The following is a 10,240-nucleotide window of genomic DNA, read 5'->3' on the forward strand; positions in this document are numbered from 1 at the left end:
TATTCCCAACTAACACGTGCATTAAACCCAGAGAAGCAACCCCTGAAAACCACACGCTGCAGTCATACCAGGATGACTTGGAAAATAAAATACTTGCAGACAAGTAAAAAGCATTTGAAGACAGATAACCAACACCAATTAACAGACTGCTAACTTCCACTAATTAGTGTGTACACTGCAGGTTATTCAAAGGCCTACCCACGTCTCTGGAACAACGAGGAGCCCAGAACCTCAAAAAGGCTCACCGTACCTCAACGATCCGAGGATTAACAACATATCTCAGATCCTATTCCATCACTGGACCCAAGTAACTTACAGGTCTGAGAGACAGGGGAACAGAAAGGACCCCAACCACCAGCCCCCAGATAAAAGGGCAGAATGGGATAACCTCAGGCACACAAACAGAGCTCGGGAGCCTTCCAGAAACACCTACAAACAGGTACTCCCAATGAGGACCTCATAGAGATAGGCAGAAAAAGACAGAAGCCCTATGAAATCTAGCCTGACACTCGATCGCAGTCTCCACATAGCATGTCCACAGGTACTCCCAAGGAGAACCACATAGAGACAAGCGTAACTATGAGATCTAACTTGGAGACTGCAAAATCTGGGAACAGAACAATCCCAGAAAGCGGACCACTCTCTGTACAGGATAAACCACCTGTTCCAACCCCCTACACACAGGGCAGGACAACCATCCTCCAGAGAGAGGAAAACCTCACCTCCTTAAGAAAGGCAAACAACCCCCCCCCCCCCCAAGGGAAGGGCACAGCTAAAGAACAGCGCACTTGCTCACAAGGCCAAATCCATAGGCTGAGCTGAATGAAAAACATCCAGGCGCCACTGAGGAATATGAAAAGGGAACTTCCTAAGAGGGAAGCACATACCATACAAGAACAAGGCAGGCCCTCGGGAGCCTGAGCACACAGAACTCCTGGCTAAGCTGCTAGTAGCTCAACTAGTGAGACCATAATATATAGTCTATGTTCCCTGCAAAACTAGAGCTCCCAAACCAGTTATATGATCATAAAATCCTGGAAAAAGAATGCCAGATAAGGTCATGAAGAAAGAGTACCCGCACCCAGAGCGGGCTCCAGGTAGTGAAACCATGGAGCTAACCCCTAATCTGACCAGCTGGCTTAGGCCCAGAAAGATCCAGGCAAACGTAAGGCCTGAGCCCCAGAATTGTTTAAACCAACAATACTCCAGGAAAAACCATACCCCGTCTGAATAAAACAGACTACACAGAGGATAAGACTAACCCGGTGAACGGGTCTAGGACTCACTCCTAAATCCCAACCCAAGGGGAAGGGAACACCCCTTACAGAAGTCCAACTCCAAAAGAGCTAGGGCACGACAGAACCACAAATATTCTAAGCCCAACAGGCATACAACACCCAACTTCCAGAACCAAGGGGAAATATCGGGGACAAAGTCACCTGAAGAGCGAGTTAACAAAGGCTAGTCTCCATAATCTCCTCAGAGTACAGAACTAGAGGACTATTGTCACACCCAGAACTTTATAATCTGGATATGTGTATAATATAAAGGTCCAGCTATTGAATATGATAATTCAGGTTTAGGAATCAAGGGTTATTTATAGTTTTTGTGACAAATGGGACAACAACTATGCACTATAGTAATAGTTATCCCACTGTCTTTATATAGCCACTGCTTCAATCTGTCAGACCACATAAATTATGACAGACAATGGGAGTTAATGGCTATGTCTTAGAACCTGTGTTATGTAAATAGGTATTAGCTTACACTCTGAGATCAAGTACACAGATCTCGATAAATTACCGTATAAAAGACAGTGAGAAAGTTGAGGTTACAAGTAAATGTTTACCAGCTTTGGGAGAATGGTTGTTAGCCCAAAAACTATTAAATACTGCTTACATATAAATTCTATAAATAACAGCTCATACGACCTGATAGTAGTCTGGCTTGCGCCGAGGTGTAGGGGAGAGAAATGGTCCGTTTTGTTAGAGCTGCTGTGAAGGGTTGTAGGAAGGTGAGTAATCCACCATTCCGGAGCTGCAGTGAGGAGTCACAGAGTGGAAATGGGCCGTAGCTGATGACGTCAGTGGAGGACCATAACAAACAAGAAACACAGAACACCTGTAGTGGAAATTTGAGCTACAGTAAGTAGAGCGTAGCAGAGGATAATACAGTACTGCTTGCTTACTAGATAAGGTAAGGTAACGTGTCAGGCTAAAGTAAAAGAAGTGAACCTGCTGTAGGAAACAACTTCATTAATCCAGCAAAGTGTGCTGGAAGGAGGAGCCTTAAGTAGCCAAGGATTGAGAGGCTACTAATCACTTAAAGGGACAGGCAGGAAGGAGTCCGCAGATATCCTGACAACTATATCCAAGGAAAAAGAATGCATAGCATCCCAAACCCCTGGAAACAACCCCTAGATGGAGCCAGGATAAGGAGACCACATAGCCTATAATTCCTAATAAGGAACAACTAACTCCCAGAGTAGGAAAGACTGCAAGGCCCTTCCATAAGGCGGCCTCAACCGCTAAGGAGAAAATGGACAAAGTCCAGAGAACTCAACCCGAAGGAAGAGTCCCAAAAAGAACAAGTCCAGAAGGACAATTCCAATTGCCCTTGAAGGGCAAGAACGCCCATAACGGCGGCAAGGAGGCACTAAATCCTCAACCCACACGGGGAAGAAAACACTCAAATCCCGACATATCGGAACCAACGGAGTGTGACGCACTTGAACTTCACTGAGTCCCAGACGACCAGTTTGAAAGGCTGATGAGGACTGAGACAGTCCCCCATGCCCTACGGCCCCTTAGGTCCATTCAGAATGCTTAACTGACACTTGTAAAAACAAGATAAGAAAAACACAAATAATAATGCAATCACACAACGCCCAAACCGGACCAGCCTGGCAGAACAGGTGCCACATGTTTGAAATAGTGTGGTAAATAGATGTTCACGGAGCGCCAAAGCAGGCAGAGGTAGATTAGATGAATGTATAGGTAATATATTTAATAGGCAATGCATATCAATCTAAACAATAGTAAATACTAAAATTACAATGCTAAAAATCATGGATCCATGATAAAAAACAATATGATATACAAACGATTAAAACAATATGATGTACAGATAATTTAAAATTTGATACAAAACTTAAAACCAAGGTAAAGCGATTCAAACACTGGTATCAATATGCATAGGTTAAGATGAACATATGAAGTCAAATGGATATCACATAGATTTCAAATAAATTAAGTGGATGATTAGTCCATAAAAGTATCAAATGTGAGAACAGTGAATAAAAAGTTCCAAAATAAGTAAAATGTGGGGTCCTGTGAATGAGTTAAAATATATATATATATATATATATAAAAAATGTAAAAATTGTGGAAATGTGTACAAAAAATGTCACAATAAAAGTGAAAAAGTGACACGTGGTCAAAAAATATATAAAAAGTGATGAAAAACAAAATATTCCAAAGTGCTGATATTGTTCAAGATTATATGAAAGAGTCAAATTAATCCTCAAAATTACTTGATAATCGATTCCAAAATATATATGTGTGCACGTGATGCGTGATGAAATATCCAAAGGTTTCCTCAAATATCCGTATCCTGTTTACCTATAAATAAAAACAGTACATAGTGCAATATAGCTAAAATACACAATTAAATAATTGGAAAAGAGCATACCGTAAATGTGTCCATGGACACATTTATGGTGAGCTCTTTTCCAATTATTTAATTGTGTATTTTAGCTATATTGCACTATGTACTGTTTTTATTTATAGGTAAACAGGATACGGATATTTGAGGAAACCTTTGGATATTTCATCACGCATCACATGCACACATATATATTTTGGAATCGATTATCAAGTAATTTTGAGGATTAATTTGACTCTTTCATATAAACTTGGACAATATCAGCACTTTGGAATATTTTGTTTTTCATCACTTTTTATATATTTTTTGACCACGTGTCACTTTTTCACTTTTATTGTGACATTTTTTGTACACATTTCCACAATTTTTAATTTTTTTTATATATATATTTTTTAACGCATTCACAGGACCCCACATTTTACTTATTTTGGAACTTTTTATTCACTGTTCTCACATTTGATACTTTTATGGACTAATCATCCACTTAATTTATTTGAAATCTATTTGATATCCATTTGACTTCATATGTTCATCTTAACCTATGCATATTGATACCAGTGTTTGAATCGCTTAACCTTGGTTTTAAGTTTTGTATCAAATTTTAAATTATCTGTACATCATATTGTTTTAATCGTTTGTATATCTTTTTGTCTTTTATCATGGATCCATGATTTTTAGCATTTTAATTTTAGTATTTACTATTGTTTAGATTGATAAGCATTGCCTATTAAATATATTACCTATACATTCATCTAATCTATCTCTGCCTGCTTTGGCGCTCCTTGAACATCTATTTACCACATTATCTCTCCATTAAGGGTTAGCTAAGGACCCTTCTTGTTCTTTGAGGAGCTGTAGATAGTCATTATAGTCTAGCGCTGAAAGAGATCCTATCTATCCACATGTTTGAAATAGGCTTCAAGACAGAAGGAGCTGAACCTTAATGTCAAGGCCATAATATTCACCTCCAGGGAGGGAGAAATAAATGACAGACAAACATAGGACTAAATGCGCCCCCAGTGCGATCAAGAAATCGCGAGTATCGATTCCAGAAGGAAAATTCCCAAAGGAATATAAAACAAAACATGAGCTCTTTAAATCAAATAAAAGTCATGCTCACCAGATTAAATAAAAGAAAAGGCAATCCATATATTTTAGTCCAAGGAGAAGAGACACACCCGCAGGACCAGCCCAACAGAACCCTGCTCGTCCAAGCTCAGACTGGAAAGGATACTCAGTGATCAGACTATAAGAAGATGACTTCATCCCCTTATATTTATATTAGTGTGCTATTCGAAGTAGTAGAAGACTGAGAACTCCTATATCCATTAAGGATGGGATCCTCCAACAACGCCAAAACATGTTGTAGCAGAACACGAAGGAGCGCCAGTCTATATCGAAAAGCACAGTACACCTTTGCTGGAGCCTCAGGACCAGTCGCTCCCCTGGAGAGCTGAATGGGCCACCCCAAGCCTGGGGGACCTGGGTTGACGGGACACGAACATAATATTAGGCAGACATCTGGAAGCTGCAGATGCGCTAATGATATAAGTATTTGCATACGGAAACGTGACGCAACCTCCGGAGGGAACAAATCACCATCCAGGAAGGGATAAGCATAATCTGGGTCACCTGCACGTGTAGTAACAGTAAGTGGTAGGGAACTCACTTCTCAAGGGACAGAACCGCCAGAGGCGGATGGCTCAGCAGCCCCCTGATTCCCCGAACCCGAGGAATCGAGCCCCCTAAAATGTCCTACGAAACATAAATGACTGTCGTGTCATCTGGCCCGATTCGTATTCTTTGCAATAAATAGAATCTGAATCAGAGACTACTTCAATCTCAACATCAGAGTCCTCCATAACTGAGATATGAATACAAAAAAAATTACCAAATTTGGAAAAATCTAAATGGCACCTTATACCCACAATGGCGGGGGCACTTACTACCTCCTATGCACCAGACACCAGTGGACCAGAATTTTTCCGTTGCCACACAGTCAGGAATGCAGAACTGGAGAGTCAAAAACGTGACCACGCCTGGTCACAAGGTAAGCCGTACAGTCCAAAAAAGCGCACCCGACTGCAAAGGCCGTGTCACTTTCAAGGCCGTTATGTTCCACAAGCCATGAGCCTAAGTAACACTACACATAAGCAGGTCGAATCACATAACAAACATGATTAAAGACCCCCCTGTTCAATAACCCCCCTCAGGAGATATTAACCCTTGATTCCAAGACACAAAAGGAGCCTCACTGAGACCCTAATTATAGTTAGTCCAGCAAGGTGGTAGCCTCTCGGGAAAACACTTGAAGTACAACACAATCATGAAGAAAGTAAAATGAAACGATCTTACCAGAATCTATGCCGTGCAACAGGAACACGGCCCTTCAAGTGTGACAGATAGTAGCATCGCCTCTGCCATGGACTTGAGAGAAGAAAGCAGGCAGCAAAACTCGTCAACGCTGAATGCTTATGGAGCTGTTAAAAATGAGTTGGGATAGTTTCGTTGAAAGACTCTCCCTGCATCTCCGGACTCTATCTTTCATCCAAGCTCTCACTGAGAGGCTGACAGGACTACTTAAAACTCCAGTTCCATGCCGAAGAGTACTACCCTCCATAAGAGACTTAATCGTAAACTTCTGACACTTCTCTGCCAACCTCCTGGGACAAAAGGCAAAGAATGACTGGGGGATGAGGGGAGTGGGAGGAGTATTTAAGCCTTTGGCTGGGGTGTCTTTGCCTCCTCCTGGTGGCCAGGTTCTGAATTCCCAAAAGTAATGAATGCAGCTGTGGACTCTTTCCATTTATGAAGAAAAATAAGTTTGCCAGAATTTTTTTTTACTGCTTACTTAAAATTAATAGGTGTTATTGCATTGTCTTTTTATAATGCACATTTTAATTTTGCAATTATTTTGTAATGAGTGTTCCTTTAAAGGAACAATAAGTAAAAAAAAACGATTTAGTGCATTTGCATTTTTTTTCTTTCAGTATCACATATAGAAAGTGATTGCATGCAAAAAGGGTGTGTTACAACTAGCATATGTTTGTGAAAAGTATATCTACAGGGTCCTATTTGTTCATTGGGAAACCATTGCCAGGTGTGCAGTATTTCACCAACCTGTCCAATAAAACCTGGACTAAAATACTGGACAGTTAAATGTCCATTTTTTAAAGTCCCCAGAGTGGCATATACATTTTAAAGACCTCCTTTCCCTCTATGCTTTACAAATATGGCCCAGAAAGAAGATAACCTGTGCTTATACTGCTCTGCTGTCAGCCAAGGAGGGTGTTAAACACTGCTCTGTATGTGTTATATGGAGCCACTGAGGGGTATGACAATATAGCTCTGTATGCTATTGGCAGTATGCTATATGCTATTGGCAGTCAAGGGGTCAAATCACTGCCTTGTTATGTGTAAGGGTCAGCCAAAGAGATAAAATCATTTACTTGTGTGTTACTGGCATCCAAGGGGAAAATCACTGCTCTGTTCCTTAAAAAATATATTGCTGGTCAAGGATGAAGCCTACAGTAAAGCTTTGGGTTGGGACCATTGTATGACCCCAGCTATCACCCATACCTAGTAACTAGCAGGTTATCCAGTATATGTATGGAATCCTTGCAATCCTATCATTGGGTGATACGTATCACTCTTACAGTAGGTGGGCAGTCAAATGTTGCAGCCTATATGACAACAAAAAGTTTTACCAAAGCCTGCAGTTCAGATTTTTTTTCTGATTATCCTGAGCAATGTGTCATCTACAGGCATTGTTCTGCCAGGTACCATTTGTATATCTGATAGATGTTCATTTAGTAATTTGTATTATCTGAATGCCACTGTTGCTAGAAAGCTGTACTGACATTACATTACATTTTTGTGTGTGAATTAAGTAGCATTTATATTTTGCTAACACAACTTTTGCTGGAGCGCTGCAGAATTGTGAACTCTTAACACATCTCCTGCTCTATTCCATGAGATAATTACCCCCTTTATCATGAAATGATTCCTCCCCCTTTCTATGACGTAAGTGCCAGGATCTCTATTATACTCTGACTCTCAGGACGCACCATCCATCATTTAGACGCGATTAAATTTAGCCCCAGGACAATAGGCTGTTACTAGGCCGGACTCGCCCCCCTACCTTTGTCTCTATAAAGTTAGTCCTTTATACCACTGCCTGCCCTCTTTTTAATACAGGGGAATTTATGGGGTTTCTTTTGTAGAAAAAGGTTTTTATTCTCAGCACATTCCTGAGCGAACGTCACAGTTGACGTGGGGGCTGCATTATAAGAGACATCTTTTTTTTTCCCTGCACCATCCCTGAATTTTGTTAAGAGAAATAATGTAATAGAGGACATTCCTATACGTGTCTGTGGTACTTGATGTGAAGCAAAAGAGAGCAATATAAATACATATAACTCTTACTTTCCCTCATTTTAATCCATTTCTTCCTGTCTTTTCAATTGGTTTATTATTTCTCAAAGTTTGATCCTTATGTTTTCTCATTCTTATACACAAATTCTGTATTATGCATATAAGATGTTGCACACTTTTCTTATTTTTGTTCTCTTAGTTTCTTTGAAAACCCTCTATGCTTGCCTTATCTCCTTTTTGTGTGACAGAGAAAAAATATAAATTAAATCATACACTAATCAAACAACCACTGTGTAGATCTTTGCAGGGTCACTTTTCTGATATCTGCTGTATGTACTCCAGCCTCTTGGGGAGGAAAAGTGGGTAAAATAAGCACATTGCACATTTCGTTAACTATGCATTATTAAAGGTACACAAAAGTGCAAAAATGCCTTAGAGAATGTTATTATTGCAGTGTTTCCTGCATATTACTATCGGGTCGATTTATCAAAGGCTTCGCAAGCCTTTCGACCCCCTACGACTACAGGTTCTCACAAGAGAACCTGTACGCCGTTTTTAAAAAGGAGCGGTCATCAGACAGCTGCTTTCCTACCCTTAGGAATTAAGCCAGTCAGAGGCAAAGCCTTTGATAAATCGACCCCCTACGACTGCAGGTTCTCACAAGAGAACCTGCACGTCGTATTTAACAAGGAGCGGTCATCAGACAGCTGCTTTCCTAACCTTAGAGGTGGCGAATTTCAATCTTCCCGATCTCGTCTGACTGGGGAGATTGACAGCTCCTGCCTGCGCGTGATTGGCTGTGCGCGGGCAGGTGGCGGCATTGCACCCGAGCGCAAAATAGTGCGTGTGCAATGCAGAATTCTGCCAGAGGAATTAAGCCCGTCAGAGGCGAGCTGCAGCGGACAGGGGCGCGTATGTACGCCCCTGTCCGCCGCAGATTGATAAATCGACCCCTATATGTTTTAACGTTATAAAGGGTTAAGCAGATAAAGTCAATTCCAGTGCAGAAATGCACTTCTGAATGCTTTAAATGAGGAACAAACTGTGTATAGTCACAAATCACCAGCTAGTTCCCAGTAGTGCATTTTTTGCACAGGATATGTACATATGCCTTTCAACAAATGATGCTAAGAGAAAAAATAAACCTGATAATAAAAGTAAATTGGAAAGTCTCTTATAATTGTTTGTTCCATTTGAACCATGAAAACTTAATTTTGGCATGTTTAAAAAAATATGGCAAATGTAATTTTGAATTCAGTGTTTTAAAAATAATAATATTTCTTTCATTGTTCTCTACCCCTTTACTTATTCCATCATCTCCCAGGTGATCTATTTTTCTCATGAGATTAAGTCAGATTATTGTCCCTCATTAGTTTAAAATCCCTTTTCACAAAGTAATTAATTAGCACAGATTTAAGATAATCACAGAGTGGGTGGTTATACTCATACCTCTCTCATATACCAGGGCGAGTTAAGAAGACCTCCTAATGGTAAAATCTAATCCCACTACAAAGACCTGTAACTAATTCCTGTATGTGTAATGTCAAAAAATAGAAAGTGTTGACTGGGGACAGCAATATGAATGGAAAAAGTGAAGGAAAAAATAGACCTGAGAGTTTATATTATATTCTATATCTATCTCTCTATATATCTATCTATCCTTCTGTCTTTCTAGATGTCTGTGATCTTGTTATAGAGCATAATAGATAAAACTGTAATGCCAGTCTTGTATTTATATGCTAAATGAGATATTAAGTTCAGATAAGAAATTCATGTATTTGAATTAATAACACAATAAAACAATATATACCTCTATATTGCTATGTTATGTACAATGTATTTGAGCATTCATTGTAAGATAATACATATATACAGTATCACTGAATCCATATCATTAATACAATATTTATAATACCTTTCCATTATTTAATTTTTATTGGTAGCTATTTATCATCTATCTTTCCATCCATCTGAGAACCCTGTGTAGTTTGAGATACATACATTGTATACACTAATCTGAATGTAATTGCCAGGGAATTGTGTATGCAGGAGGAGGGAACCAGTTTTAGAGTGGGGGAGTTTGACATTCTTCAGCCCCCATTTATGGGGTGCGAGGGTTTCCCAGAGTAACAACCCCCCTCACCCTACAATAAAGCACCCTCCTCTTTCCCTCTTACATATATATATATCCAAGATTTCCCCT

The sequence above is a fragment of the Bombina bombina genome, chromosome 6, assembly GCF_027579735.1.
Source record: "Bombina bombina isolate aBomBom1 chromosome 6, aBomBom1.pri, whole genome shotgun sequence".
Taxonomy (NCBI): Eukaryota; Metazoa; Chordata; class Amphibia; order Anura; family Bombinatoridae; genus Bombina; species Bombina bombina.